The 16,595-nt window shown below is 40.3% G+C and overlaps 1 protein-coding gene across 1 annotated transcript in view; it reads right to left on the reverse strand.

Moving 5' to 3' along the window:
* Positions 1–366: 366 nt before the first annotated feature.
* The window catches only part of LOC309843271 (uncharacterized protein), a 110,009-nt gene continuing 93,780 nt past the window's right edge, over positions 367–16,595 (reverse strand). Inside the window, exon 4 of the transcript XR_014300010.1 lies at positions 367–463. The gene's annotated coding sequence lies outside the window, so the exon portion shown is untranslated. The remainder of the gene's footprint in view (positions 464–16,595) is intronic.

A 16,595-nucleotide genomic window follows, 5' to 3' on the forward strand; every position in this document is an offset into this window, starting at 1 on the left:
TACCCCACACATTCAGCAACCAGATCTGGACTCATCCCTGAGTGAGCGTACATTGTCACGGTGTGGATCAGAAAGCTCTTTTTTTCTTAAGTACCTAAGGGCTTCTGATGTATGGTTATGTCAGAGGATTTAAAGTTACTCTATTAAAGGTGATAATTTTTAAATTAATATACGGGCTTAACTTTTAATCCCATTATTTCAGATCCTGTTTTGAGTAATATTTGTTAATAACCCACACAACTAGCATTCTTCAGAGAACATTTTAGTAAACACTCTGCAATGTAAGTTAGCATAACTGCAATTACTATTCACCACAATGGCTTGACAAAATCAGGTTGGTAGACTGTGGGTCACTCCAAGACTCACCTGCTGTGGGGACTCTCAAAGTTCTCAGTGAGGTCTTTGAAAGTTGCTAGTCAAGATTTACTATGCAACTGGGCACATATGTAGTCAAACTGCTCAACTAAGGGAAAACATAGAAGAAAAAGTCTATTACCTTGGGACAGGAAAGGCTTTTTTAAACAAAACACACACATATACTTAAACAGAAGATGCAAAATTAATAAGTACTCCTACACAATCGGCAACATTGTTGTTCACAATTATACTGTTAAAAAAAAAAATTAAATCTTTAGGTCTAAGTGTGTCACTTGTTCTTTCCTTTATTTATTCATTCACCAAATATTTACTGCATATCTACTACATAACAGCTTTAGCGGTGATTTTTTTCAGAGATTTGGGAACTAGGTACCTTTTTTTTTTTTTCCACTTAGAATTTCCTGCAGGGATCATATTCAGTAGCAGGAATTTTCAGTCACAACAGTTGGGCAAAGTTTGAAATTATGACCTCTCTCTCAATTCTGTTCTTTCTGTCCATTTTCTTCTAGCTCCTAGTACAAAACACCAGCAGTAATCACTTCCTGATCTTGCAAAATAGATACCTCCCCCCAAATGAGAGATCAAACTTTCAGTTGAGAGCAATCACAATGCCTTGCGCATAATAAGAGCTATACAATAACTTAATATAATTTATTTGATGTTTTGGTTTTGTCTTTAAGTAGTTCCTTTTATTTAAAAAGGCATTTAAAAACATGTATTTGTGTCAGGGTGATCAACACAGATTACGTGCAATTTTACAAGAGGAAGAATAAGACATTTCAGAAATCTGCCTGTGAAGCACTTAGTATTTTCAGCTTATGAAGTCCCTGAAGGATATTGTGCATGTGCTCATGTTTCTACAAGCTTATGAGCACTTAAGCATCCGCGCACTGAGGCTACCTCCCCTTAGGTGTCTTGGCGTGGATTTCTTTGGATTTATGTTGTTTCAGATCAACTCAGTTTCTTAAATCTGTAGGTTTCTTTTGCCCAACTTGAACATTTTTCAGCTATTATTTCTTTGAATATGTTTTGAGCCCCCATGATTTTCTTCTGCTCCTTCTGGGGCTTAGTTGATAGAACTGTCAGAGCTTTCTGAGAGTTCCATAGGTCCCTGAGGCTCTGTTCATTATTTTTTAATCCATTTTCTCCGTGGTGTTCAGATCGAGAGATTTCTATTGTCCTACTTGCAGGTTTGTTGATTCTTTCTTCTGTCCTCTCCATTCCACTGTTGATCCCATCCAGTAAGTTTTCAGTTTTAGTTATTGTATTTTTCAGTTCTAGCACTTCCGTTTGGTTCTTCTTCTTATCCTATTTATTTGCTGATACATTCCTTTTCTTCCTTTGTTTCGAGGGTGTTCACAGTTGCTCATTGAAGCGTTCGGTGATGGCTGCTTTGAAATGTTTGTCAGGTATTTCCAACACCTACGTCATCCTCGTGCCGGCCTCTGTTGTCCTCTCATTCAAGTTGAGATTCTCCTGGTTCATGATATGACACTGATTTTTTTCACTGTATTCTTGACATTGTGGGTATTAGGTTGGACCTCAGTTAAGTCTTCTGTTTTGGGAGATCTCCTCTGACACAGCAGTGGCTGCGGAAGGGGGAGCTCCCTCATTTTTGCTGGGTGGAAGTAGAAGCTCAGGCTCCCTACTAGGCCTCCACTGATATCACCCTGGCAGGAGAGGGAGAGATGCCTCATCATTGCTCCACACATGGACAATATGGTTGAGGGTGTCTCACAACCTCTGGGAGGAGGGACAAGTTCCAGATTCCTATTCAGCCTCTCTGACACAACTTCACTGAGGACTGAGAGAGATGTCTTGTTACCTCCAGGTGAGGGTGGAAGTCCAAGCTCCCCATTCAGCCTGTGCTGACAAGGGTGGGAATCAGACCTCCATTTTTGTCTCCACAGTGTCTGGCTGCAGTAGGATAAAGGAGTATCTTCCAGAAGTTTTTTTGCCTTGCTAGGCTGAACCTCCTTGCTCCTCTGGCGAGAGAACAAATCAGACATTTATGGGGGCTTACTTGTGTGTTTGCTTGCAATTTTGGCATTTTTGTTTGCTGGCTTCTCAGTGTGAGGTATATGTGGTAAAAACAAAACCAAGGACTCACTGCCCTGTTGTTCCTCAGTCCAAAGGTCCCTAACTGGTCTGCCTCCTTCTGTTCATCTTTCAGAATTTTCTCATGTTTGTTTCATATGAAATATCCAGAGTTCTTAACAGTATTTAGCAAGAAGAATAGGAAGAGGTATGTGTGCATCCTGTCTTTTCCAGAACCAGAATTCAATATATTTGATTTTAACATTCTCTGTGGTATATATATTCTATTTCTCTGAAGATTTTTGTGGCCTGACACTATTGTGATTTCATTCAGCTGGAGACTTGCTTAGAAATGCTTTTCATAACTAGTATATCTTCGCATACTTCTCTAAGAAATTTTCATTTCACTGTTAAAATTTTCTTAATCTGCAAGGTGCATCCTATTGTATTTTTGTTGCAAACCTATGTTTCTTGGAAGGTATAACATCCACAGCCACAAAACCCAATTTTAATGAAAGTACAAAGGTAGGATACAATTATTCCACGTGGGCGAAGGTTGAGATGCTACTCATCATATCTTTCATAGACTTTTTCCAAATGCACACGACCAGAGCCTGATTATTCTCTTAATTTCAGCCTCACCTGAACAGATGTTCCTAGCTGATTTTCTTCTACTTGTGCACTGATAGTCTCATTTATTCTGATTATCATTTTGTGTTTTTATTGAGCATGATCTTCTATTTGCTCATTTTCATTCCCCATTCCTGTTTGAGCACCTCCATCATCTTTCACACAGTTTGCTTTTGATGTCTGAAAAAGCCAATAATACCCACAAATCTGCTGTGGCTCAGATGCTCACTACAAAAGTCTTTTCCTATTCAGTCCATCTCCTGAAGATATTTTCCTGGCAGGCAATAAAACAACTTTGGAGAAATAATGTCTCATTTACTTCTCTCCACTTAATTTGCTTTTTTAATTTTTTCTCATCTTGGGAATTTGCATGAGAGAAAAACCTCATTGTTTTTGAGCCTGTTTCATGGACTAAACATAACCTTTGACAACATTTCAGTGATACCATGCTCATTTGGAAATTTTATTAAAAACGTAAAACCTGTTTGGTGTATCATGTCATGCTAACCATTGTTATTTCCATGTCTACACATTTTTAAACAAAGGATGGTAAAAATCTAAGTCATCTTATCCCAGACCTTTCTGTTGCTTAGCAAAGGGGTTTCATGAAACTTAATGGTAGGTAAAATAAATACACATAAGCAACATTAATTCGTAAGCTGACTGGAATTCTCTGTACCATCAACTCCTTTTATTTTCTTTCCAATCACCCTATAAAGGGTAAGGAAAAAGTAAAACAAAACAAAACAAAAACAGGATTAAAAAAATCCTAGAACCACTGAGCCCACTACTTTGTTTTTTCCCTCTTTGTGGCATAAATAGAATTGCTACTGAAATCCTCTTGGGTATTATGATGTCATTACAGAAATGCCCTCTCGTAAGTCCTTCCCATTTGTCTCCTTCACTGCCTGCTCTGTAGTTGAAACGATTCTTTCCAAAATAATTTATAAATTGTTTCGTATGATACCAGTGACATTTATTACAGGCATCAAGTTCAGCAAAAGATGCCCAATTATTTCTATTTAATTCATTTCTCAAATGCTAAAGGCTATGGCAAAAATTCAGAGGGCATGTCACTTAGTATCTCACAGTGAGGAGGATGGTTTTGTTCCAAGTAGGATGAGCTAACTCGGAAAGCACTGGTCAACAGGAAACCTTTGAGAGAAGAAGAACAGTGGCATTGAACACAGAGACTTGAGACAGAGGCTAAAGATTAACCACAGTACAAATAGTTGATTTGATTTGTGGTCATTTTTTTCTCTTAATTTTATAAAGTGGCTATTTTCTATAATTTCCTTAAAACTGTTTTATTTGTTTTTGTCAAATTGTTGTATTACATGAGTAAAAGTGATTCTTTGGATGAATCTGACTCTTCTTTAACCTTAATGATTATCTAACTGGCAAACTGGCATTATACACATGATAGGATTCCATTTGAAATGTATGTAGAAACCAGGTTCTGTTTTCTTCCCTGTACCGTACACTATAACGTTTTCATGAAATGCAAATATTTCCCCAAATTGTTTTTCTCTGTTGAAATTTTATTTGAAGGATTTATCACAGAATGAGGTTTATAGGACTCTACAATCATCTTTAGGACAAGAGAATGCCTTTCCCTCTATCTTTACCTCTACTCTTTTGAAAGTATATTCAAAACCATAGGGATCAAAGTATGCTTTAGTTTCATCGACTCCTCAATGTAAGAAAACAAGAATTGTTGGATAAAACTATAGCATCACTCTCTTATTAACTTCTCTTCTTGCTGTGTTTATGATCCTAGCTGTACTGCGATCCATGCTGGTGTTATACATGCAGGGATGCTCAACCTCAAAAAAGAAAATATTCCCAGATTTATACTGAATGAAGTCTTCAACTGAACTTTTTTAACTGAACTATTTCAACACGTTTCAACGTTGATTATTAATGTATCATGGGTATTATGAGTTCACACACAGGCACACACACATGAACATTTAGGTGGAAATGAAACTCTTCCCTAGTACTTCCAAATAAGAGATGATTCTCCAAAACCGGAAAACTCCTTGATCTTGAGGACTGTGTAAGATAGATGCCATTTAGAACTGTAAAGACCACTTATGAGTAAAGACTCTTACTAAAGTCAGCTGAGGAGCCCTGTTCAGATGGATTCCAAACGTAGCTAAAGAGAGGACAGCAGTCACACCATTGTGTTGTCATGTTGTCATGCTGGCCTTCTAACCTTACCCTGGCCCCTGCCCCCTAGAACCTTCTCTTCTTGCGGGATGGGAAAGAAAGAATTTCTCATTCCGGGAGGTTTACTGCATTCCTGTTAAATTCTTTATACGCTATTCAAACACTTGCATGTTGATGGCACCTTGAGGTCTCTGAAGTTTATTTTTGTGCATTTTCTTATCTCTTGGCCCACATATTCCCTTTTCTTCGTCCATCTGCCTTTATTTCTCCCACCATATCTATCTATATCTTGCAAAGAAAGGCAGTGGCTTTAACATTTTCCCTTGCAGTACTTCTTCCCTAGAGTCCGTGCCAACAAATTGCAACCATTGATGGGCCCTGGTGTGCTAGTGCACTTCTGTGCATCAACACCAGAAATGGTTAAGAGACAATAACAAGCGCAGATCGAGCATCTAGTGTGGATATAGAGCTAACATCCACTACTTGGCAAGCCGTGTTCAGGGAGGCTTACTTAGCTCTCATTCTGGGATTATTATAAAAATAAATCTTTTAACATTTGTTTGGGATTAAAAGTGAGGGAATCTAGACTCACATTTTAAAATGCACATCCTGATGAATAATAAATACACTTAGTAAATATACATTAAGGGAGAATTATATTTTCTGCAGCTTGTTGTGTTCACTGAAGGCATTCTGCACATAACAATGAATTAACAGAACCCAAATACCAAATCGAGGTTGGAGGAGTGCGTGTATAATTTGTACTATCTCTTAGGAATAAAAGAGACTGAACAGAGAATGCCAGGGTTCTGTATGAGACCAGAGGAGCTAGCTGCAGGACAATCCAGGGCAGCAAATGAGAGGCTGCCAGCAGGGGGCACTGGAGAGAGTCTTGGGCTGGAAGCCAACAGCGTGGGTTCTACTCTTGGTTTGGCCAGTAAACCTCTGCATCTAGGTTCCTCGACTGTACAGGGAATCAAATGCCTGTGAGGTTCCGAGACCTCATGGCTGCAGAATGACAATACAAACCATGCAACTGACAAATGTGAAAGAAGGGCAGGAGTCCTGCTTTTTCAGGATCTAGGAGACAGCTAGGAAAATGAGTCCATCCACCCGGCCGCAAGCAAATCTGTGAAATTAACCATGTGCCCCCTTAGCTCTTCCCTTTTTCCATGTTCATTTCCACAAGTCCTTTCCTTCCATGTCCCCAGCAGTGATGAGGATCTCACCACACCTGCCCTTCCTCCACTTAGTCTTAGTTTTATGCACATGGCCTGCTGCTGGACAACACCCTCCCAGACTCACCACATCAGAATTTAACCTCATGCTCTCTTTTTTTCTGGACACCATTCTCTGCTGACGCCAAGTTGGAAAAAACTCAGGCCCGGCCGTCAGGGAATCTAGGTTAAAACCGAGCTCCTCTGCTTGCCGACTCTAAGATTTGGCAAATAACCCTCATGTGTCTTTGTCTCCCCTCTGAAACCCGAGGAGAATAATAGTACCGGCTTCATAGCATTCTTGTGAATAATAAGGTAAATAATAAGGATAAAATCTCTGGCATAGAGTTTGGCTTATAAATAAACACCCAATACATGTAAGTCTTACTTGATCTAAAATGTTAATGATGTCAGTTTAATGTCACTCCTCCAGAGTCGCTCCTGATTTTACCAGCAGCCTTAACATAACGGGGAGCAGAAGGGTATGATCTTTAAACACACGACAAGGTGCTGAGGGAAATACTGTAGGGCAGGGGGCAAAGGGTCCCTTGGGACTGGCTATTCCAACACACCAAAGCAGCCCAACCAGCCTGGATTAAAACAGCAGGTCAGCACCTCCCCTCCTTCATTTGCATAACAACAGAAAATGCAGAGGCCTGAACCAGAAGACCAATATCTATCTATGGGAACATTGTTTACTGTAGGGCGTTGTCACATGATCCACTTTTTATCCAGAACTGGGTAAACAGAAATACTTCTGCAGAAACAAGTAAACAGCGGACCGTGCAATGATTTCACAAACAACTATTTAATAGTCCATTACCTGCTTTTCCACACAAATGATCACCGAAACTCCTTTTTTTTGTGGAAAGGGCATTCATTTCTTTGTTTATGGCTTGAGGGGTAGGGGGAGGCAGAAGGGACAGGGAGGTGACACTAAAATTACTTGTCCTTCTTTGAAGCTTTCCAGGTAAGCTGTGCCCAGATTCAAGGACAATGTGTTAAGACTGACTCCTGTGTCGCCCCTGAAAAGCCCTGGGAATTTTAATTGAAATTACTTTTCAGCACTGGCATGCTGCCTTATTTGCAATTTGTATTATGAAGGACGATGCTAAATAAGAAGGGTGACTTTTTTTTAAATACAGGCGCCAAAACGGCATGTTGACAACCCTCCCCTCCCCACCTAAGAAATAAACACACGATTTTTTTTTTCAATAAAGGACAGTAAACACTTTTGGATATCGATATTCAAAAGCCAATGGAAACAGCACACAAGCTGTAGTGGGAAAAGGTCCCCAAAGTAGAAAGCTATTCATGGAAATGGAAACAAGCAAGAACAAACAGAAAAATCTCCATGTTTTCATCTTTCAAAGCTGCATTAAAGTCACAGTTCTCCCCTTGCAAGGTATTTCCTAAAAATTCATGGAACTCCATAAAATAGGAAGTTCAGACTTTTTTTACTTTTTGAGTATTATTTTCCCTTCTCAATTCTGTTTTAGCTTATTTATTAATTTAACAGAATATTAAAAAAAAAAACAAAAACCTAAAAGCTGATAACTCTCCCATAAATAGATTTCCTGCCAAGGCCCTTATCCCCAGCTCTTACTCTGATCATGTTCTAAGCTGGTGGCAGGCTGCTTTCCTGTGACTTAAGAACACGTTTCCCCAGAAGGAAATACCACACAATGCACAAATTTACTTTTTCAAATATGCCACCAAGAAAATGATGCTTTAGATGGGGCACCTGGGTGGCTCGGTCAATTAACTGTCGGACTCTTGGTTTCTGTTCCGGTCCTGAGATCAAGCCCTGTATCAGGCTCTGTGCTCAGTGGGGAGCCTGCTCAAGATTCTCTCTCCCTTTGCCCCTCCCCATTGCCATGTTTTCCCTCCCTCTCTCTCTCTCTCAAATAAATAAAATAAATCTTTAAAACAAAAAGAAAAGAAAATGATGCTTACCTAATTATGAGATACCATGCCATCTTGGGGGGAAAAAAAAAAACAAATCCTGCTCCTAAAAGGAGGCAATCTCAATAAAACCTCCACCTTCCTAATACAGGAACATGAAGAGCCTTTGCTCCGGGGCCCAGATATGTGCCAGAGATGATGCTCCAAAGAGAATAATTATTTCTCTGTGACAAGCTACCATGATTATCTAGCCCATTATGAGTCAAGCCCCTGAAAATCCAAAGGTAAGCAGTAGTTAAACAGCTATAAACAGTGGTTAATGAGAATTTTGAGGAAAGATGATGAGGTGAGACACTGGGAAGCCCACCACAGAAACAAATCCCTGAGTACAAAAAGAAGGTTTCCCACACAACAGACTCCAGAATAAAGGAGACTCTCTCTTTCCCTTTCATGATCTTCGCCTCTGTCCCCCCACCTCTCCCTTTCCCTCTGTCTTCCAACCTAAGTTCACTTTTCTCCAGTTTATTTTTCTCCCTCTACTTCCTCGGCTTCCCTCTCTCTCCCTGCCTTTGTCTCTTGCATCCGCCTTCTTCTCTCATTTCCACACACATCCTCCAACTTCCCTCCTCCAGTGCTGTGTCACAATATTGCATGGAAGTTTACTGTAAGCATATTTGGGTTCCCTGTTGTTATTTTTTTTAATCAAAGTTAACTCCTCTATAGCCACTCTTTCTGAGTCTGAAAGGAAACCAAATTTCGATGCTTTTTTATTTTCATAAGAAATGAGTGTTTATTTGAGAGCCATTTGCCAAAGATGGGAAGGAAGGAGGTAAAGAATAAAATACATGATCCTTACACCTCAAAAAAATACCAAAGCTCTAAGAACCTCTTCCCACTAGATTCCTTTTCTTCCATCTGCCTTGTTTCCCAGCTTTTTTTTTTTTTTTTTTTAATATTTGCTCATCATAAATTTACTGAGTGCTTAATGTTTGCCAGGAAGTTTTAAGCATACAAACAATTGGTTGGTGCATGAAGGAATTTTAAGGAAAGGAGGAAGATTTTCTACTTTTTCCTCTCAAATGTAGTCCTTATTTTTCTTTGTGAGGAAATTAGGGCAGAAATAAACAAAAGAGCGGGAATAACCACACACACACAAACACACACACACACACACACACACACACACACACACACAGCCAGGTCTCAAATATCTCTGCTTTCCTCCCTTGCCCAGTCCCTACTCTATGTAGACCTCACTCTGAGATTTGTCCTTTCTTCTAGGCAGAGTGAAGAAGAAGAATTAGGGGATGGGTGTTGGAGGGGTTGGGGAGGGACCATATCTGAGGCCAAATTCTTTCCCTCCCCATCTTAAAATCAGGGAAGGAATGCAGTTATGCAGATGGCCATACTCTGACAGATGTCTCTGACCACCTGCCCTGCAAGCTGGCTATTCTCATGCTTGAATGCTGAGTTTCAGAGAGGTGAAATACTTGACTCAGAAGACATGTGGCAGATTCTAACCCAGGTACCTGGCTGTAAGACCCACACTCTGCCTGCTCTACTCCTTGGTTGCCCTCTATACCTTGACAAGTTCCAACTGATTCTTTAGCACTCAGGTTAAGTTTCCTTCTTACCTAAGTGATCCTTCAGGCTCTTCCCTCAGAGCCCTGTCTCTATCTCCATTATCATATTTATTACATTGATGCCAATTATCTGCTTCTCCATTACCTGGACCATGCATATATGAACTATGTCAGGACAGAGTAAGCCTCCTCTTCCTCTCTGTAGCTCCTGAGATTTTTTTCATATAATGCCTTATACAGAGGGGTTTGACAAATGTTGGTTGGTTGCACTGAATGAAGCCGAACACCAAAATATGGTAAATTAGAAAATCTATCTGATTCTAAAAGAATAAATGGCAAAGCAGTAGGGCTATCACAGGAAGGAAAGAGACACTGAATCCCCAAAATTACTTATGCTGCCTCAGATTGACTGAACAGACCAAGAAAAACAAGTTTTCAAGAGGAACCTATGAGAGATACAAGGACAAGAGAGCCCAGTGGGTTGATTTGGGATTGTAAAGTTGATAGATGAGGTCAAGCTAAATTCCTCAGAAGAAAGGTAGAGAAGAAATAACATCTTTCAGCTGGGGCTCTAATATTTTATTGAATAAACTGGCCCTCTAAAAGGCTTATCTTGCACTCCGACATTCCTTAGACACACATACAATTTTTCTCAGCCAGTATTTTTCTTCAGCTTCATGAAATTGTACAATTTGTATAATTGACATATAATATTATAAGATATTTAATATATGTATACATCGTGATTTCATATATGTATACATTGTGAAAGGATTTCCCATCCTTTAGTTACTTAACATATCCAATCTCCTTATTTATTTTAGCCAGTTATTGAGTACACTATTCTCTTAGCAAATTTCAACTATACAATACAGTGTTATCAACAACAGTCACCATGTCTTATATTTTATTTTAAAACTGAAAGTTTATACTCCTATACCAATCTCTCCCTATTTCTCACCACCCCCCAAGTAAACACTCTTCCACTCTGTTTTTATGAGTTTGACTTTTTTTTTTATTCTACACATAAGTGATACCATATAATATTTGTCTTTTTCTGTCTGGCTTATTTCGCTTAGCATAATGCCCTCAAAGTCTATCCATGTGGTTGCAAATGGCAGAATTTCCTTCTTAAGGCTGAAAAATAGTACACTGTACTTGCACTTAGACTCTCTCTCTCTCTCTCTCTGTGTGTGTGTGTGTATAAAGAATATCCATCTTCTTTATCCAGCTATCCATCGAAGGACATTTAGTTCATTTCCATATCTTGGCGATTGTGAATGATTTTAGCCAGTGTTTTTTTTTTTTTAAATTTTAAATATATATATTTATTTTATTTATTTCAGCTTCTGCTGAGAGGTTTAGAGCAAAGCCCTCACCCTTTCCACTCTTAACTGAAGTTTGAGCAGATATTCAAATAAAGCTTTCTTCAAATTCAATCAACTGTAGATAAAGAATATAACCTTCACTGTGTCACTATGATGCCATCACTTCTCTTCCAGCTTTTGTTTGGATTCCATGCTACTTTAAAATAGTTTTCAAAAATGTTTTTCAACACATGGTGATGAAATTATTGAAATTATGTAATTCTATATAATTCTGCCTGAGGTTTTTTTCTTTTAATTTGGAAGAAAATATCATTGATTTTATCTGAACTGCTTTTGTGTAGGGTACGTTTATATTTATGTTAGTTTTCTCATATAGAAGATTGAAAACCCAATTTTATAGATCTGAAAATAAAATGGACTCTTAGAAGGTAATTTATTAGAATGGTGGGGAAAATGTGGTGCTCTGGTAAACTCAGTGCTTTAATTAATTGAACTACCCCTAGTCACCGTAAGTTGGAGACTGATTCTTAAAAACTTGCTACAACAGTCTCACGAGACTTAATAAGATTTTATCTGTTTTAATTTTACTGGGTGTTGAATTCTTAGAAAATCATTCTTAGAGACATTACGAATCATCACTACAAGTGCTCGTTATGCAGCTTTACCGAGGGAGAAGTTGTAAAATTCTAGCCATTGTCCACGGGCAGAAGGTGCACGGATGCTTTTAAGGGCCACGGCTGGGGAAAGAGACCTACCTGGGTCGTAGACAAAGCCGTGAATAGAAAAAGTTCATTTCAGGTGCCTCCTTCCCAATCTCATTAACGTGTCCCTTCTTTTCTTCTTTCCTCCTCCCAATTCCTGCCCCCTCTCCATCCTCCAAATTCTTCTAACCTGCTCTTTGCTACAGCTAATCACTGCTGAAGTAATAACTAAGATATTAGTTAAAAAGAGATGCAGATGAGATTACCACAGTCCCAGGGATATTCATACTCCCACAGAAGCTGCATAAACAGTTGACGTCCAGAATAAACGAAGAAATGATTGATCCTTAATACAAAAAGCACTTACTGGTTTTAACCCTGGCTTTGTAGTTCAATCTCCAGGCACGTCTTGGCACAAACTTAGAGCCACCTCTCATTCCAGCCTATGCCTTGCCACACCACATGCTCTTCCTTCCACCTGGTAAAACCTCCTTTGCCCCCACCCCCCAGCCCATACCACCCACGCCCCTCCTCCATGGGCTTCCAGTATTCTGTGCACATTAGAACAGTCACTGTTTCATACAATAATTATTGGTTCCTTTCTGTTTTCCCCACTAGCTATCCTGTAACTTCCTACAGCCTTCTTCATATTTTCAACATCTAGCAAATTGCCCGGTACTCACAGCTCATTAAGGTTGAACAAATGAAACATTACATTGAAATGAAGGAGGTTTGGGATACCACTGCTTCGTGGGGGATGGAAAAAATAAATAAATAAATGCTGGAAATACTAATTGAAAATGTTGTCAACCCCTACTGTAGAATATAGGACTTAATATGCACAGAGCCTGGCACACTATAAAGCTTCCCAGGTTTTTGTTTAAAAAAAAAAAAAAAAAATCCCTGATTCTACCTTATTAACTTTTCATTTGTTCCCTTCCCGCTAAAGTAGAGCACTAAGCAATCCCGTTATTTCAGCTTCCCAATGGTCTAAGTTCCAGACAAATAGGCTTACCGGGTTTGTGTGTGCTTTTATGCACTTTAATCAATATATTTCCCAGTTTGAACAAGACAATAAATTAATTCCTGTCTTTTTTAAACTAGTTTCCACTTTCTCAAAGATGTCACTATACCACTTGGAAGCAGACTTGAATAGTGAAAAAAGAATCTCTCTGGCCCAGAAGTTAGTTAAACCTCCAAGGTTTAGTCCTTTCTCGGCCTCTGGCTGACTCTGTGGCCTTGGGAAAATTACATAACATTTACGGGCCTCAGTTTCCTCATCTATAAAACATGGGAGTGGGACCAGGCGATTTTTAAGCTTTAAAATTCTATTTCAGTTTTAAAATTCTATTATTTTATAAATCTTTCATTCCGACATAGAGCAGGTGGGCCCTGAAAAGTACTGGAAATGATGCTACTGTACTGTCACACAAAGAAGATAATCTCCATCACACGCCGTTCAATTTAAAATTCACGGCAAAGTCAAATTTGCACGCACCATGTCTGAGTGGCCAGGAGTAATAAAACGCGCACATGGAAGGAGCAGGAAGCAGAGGGGAGGGGACCCACACGCTCTGTGGAACAGTACACAGCCTAAATGTATTTTCTCACACTGATGTATTTTAAATTTGTGCCTATGAATATACCACAGTGAACAGCTTGAAGTTCTTTGGAACAAACATCCTCTCTTCTGAGGTCACTCCTGAAGGAACTGCAGTAATAACATTTGGCATATGTAGATGGAGCGCTTTGCAGACTGGAGCATGGAGAATTATGCTCTGCATGTTCCAGAAAAGATGATCCATGATTCAGATGGAAAAAAATGTCAGGTACATTTTTGACAGTGGCAGCAAACCCAAACAGTATCAGCACGCAATCAATATGGACGCCCTCATTAAAATCCCCAAGTAGCTGTGAGTTTGATTTTCAGCAGGGTCTGGACAGGAATAATGGATTTGGTGGCCTGAAGGAACATTAGAGGTTTTAATAAAAGGAACTTAAAATTACCAGTGTTGGCCCTGGTTCCATGGAAGCCCTGGCTCGGGGTCCTTAACAACACGGGATGAACCTAATTCTTTGCTTCTCGGAATCTTGCTCTTCAGTTTAAAATGACATTTTATATACAGCCTGATCGTTTCTCCTCAAAAATAAACTCATAAAAATTGCTTTAAAATTCCTGATCAATGTTTTCAGTTCACATAGATACTAAACCGAATTTCCTAAAGCCTGAAAAGCTAATTATGCATTCAATTAGAGTTTCTTAATAAAGATTAAAACTCTGAAGTCTATTACAAGCCCATATTTAATTCAACTGCCATTTTATCCATGCCATGGAAGTGTAAGTGGTAACAATGAATATAAATTATAATACATGCCATAGAAAGAATGCTATTTGTCCAAGTACGTTACTATAAAGAATTAAATTTTGCTATCAGTTCCATGATCTAGTTAAAATTGGTATTCTTTATTTGGTCTTTCAATGTAGTCCAATTTCCTACTTTGAAAAACAAATTCTAGGGAATAAAGAAAAGAGATTAATTTATCATTAAGACTCTGCTTAATTGAAGTCAATTCCGAACAAACTTGAATTCAATTTCTGCTCATTAAATTGAATGTGCTCTGCGTTCCTCTCTGCATTGCTTTGAGCAAGCAGCTGAGAACAAGGGACTAACATCAAAATTATTAAATTGAGGAGATTTTATTTGGTCTTCACATGCCAGAGCCGCTTTGATGAGGAGCTGTTTTGGCACTGAAAGGAAAGAAGAGCAGCTGGAGGAAAAATCAAATGAAACTAAGCCTTGGAAAATTGAAGAAAACGCAAGCTTAATAATATTTAATAATTAAATTTCCACAAACAATAGCGGCAAATGAAGTAATCTGCAAAGTCTGTGAACTCATTTGCATAATTGATGCCGGTCCCCTGTAAATGAATAATGAAGATAATAAAAGATGTTGCTAAAAATGGGCACAATAACAGCAAATTTCATCAAGCCGCGCTCTCTGATTAATCTGCTCTTGCAAATCAGCAGCGAGAGGGGAGCGCGTGATTAACCGCGCCGAGGACGGCAGCAGGCGGCGGCGCTGCCCTTTCTCTGCGTGTCTCTGGGCGCGTCCCGCCCGCTCCCCGCGCCGCCCGCGCTCCTCTCGCCGCAGCTGCCGCTGGGGCTGCCGCGGGCGCCGCTCAGCCGGAGCGCGCCTCCGCCCCGGCCCGCCCGCGCCCCGCAGCCGCGTGAGCTCCCCGAACCCCCTCGCCGCCGCCTTTTGTCCCGGCCGCCTAGCCCCCCTGGCGCGGGGGGGGGGGGCTTCCTTACACCCCCAGCCCCCACCCCCGATCTCCAGCTCTGGGGCTTCCCGCCGGCCCACCACCTAGACGCGGAAGAAATGAGAAACCATTAGCTAGCCGCGCGGGGAAAGGCGTGGGTGACTCCAGGGCCGCTCGGCCCGCGTGCCCCCGCGCCCCCGCGCCGGGTTAGGGATGCTGAGCAGGTGGGAATTTCTGTTTGGAAACGAAGGTGAGAGGTGCCGGCGCCGCCCACGAGGGCAGCCGCTCTCGGAGAACCCGGGAATGGCGCTGTAAACGTGCAGGCACTCCTCCTCCTCCTCCTCTCTGCCCATCACCACGCACAAAAAGAAAGGGCCTTGAAAGGGATGAGTTTATTATGTACTTTTAAATTACTATTCAGAAAAGATCAGGAGGCACAATAGAAAATGCTTCCCACCCTGCCAATTCCCTTCCCTTAAAGAAGGGAGGGGGGGCCGGGCAAGGAAGAGAGAAAGAAAGAAAGAAAGAGAAAGAGAAAGCAACCCACAAAGGTAGGCTGGGCATTGCAGATTTTTTTTTTTTTTTAATCAAAGTAACATTTTCCAGTTTGCGACTTACGTTTTCGAGTGTATTCTGCTCAGGGCCAACCCAAGGAGCTAACCCCTGAGAGCAGTTGTGCCCGAACACGTTGTGTGCGGGACTTTGTGAAAACAACTTTGTCGAGTGCAAACCTTAGAAGATGAAAATACTCTGAAAATCACACAATCCTCTTGGAACCCGAGGCGCCGCACTTTTCCACCTCTCTCGGATAAAGTTGTCTCAGGAAAATAAAACTGTTGATAAACCATGGTTCCAGACTGTTACTTACTTTACAACCCTCGGTTTGCAATCGATCATAGCTTGGGCCTAACAGGACTGACTGGGGCTTTTCATTTGTTTACAGTGTGTGCAGTGTTTTATCCCTCAAATGTACCATGTCAGCGATGTAAAATAATGTATTATTTCTTTTCGCATACTGAATCCACCTCCACAGTGGTTTTTGTTTAAAATAAAGGCCTTGGTTTTTTTCCATTATTACACTATGGAAACTTCAATCCTAGACTTCCGAGAAACACATCTTTAAAATCCAGTGCTGAGCTGGGAAAAATAGAGAAGAGCTCTTGTTTACTTCCTTCGCTGGGTGCAATTGACTCTATTTAACATGACCAGTTTTAATCCAATTTAATAAACCATGAGCTTGCTTTTCATTCAAAAAAGCCAATATACCAGCCCGAGTCCCAAATTCAGCCTTTCTCAGTGTCATGTCAGCCAATAAGCCTGTGACCCCCTTGATTTTGCTAAGGAAAGGACTCATTACATTGCAGTTAATTTTTCCAGTGCAG

This window comes from Mustela nivalis, assembly GCF_964662115.1.
Source record: "Mustela nivalis genome assembly, chromosome: 10".
Classification (NCBI taxonomy): domain Eukaryota; kingdom Metazoa; phylum Chordata; class Mammalia; order Carnivora; family Mustelidae; genus Mustela; species Mustela nivalis.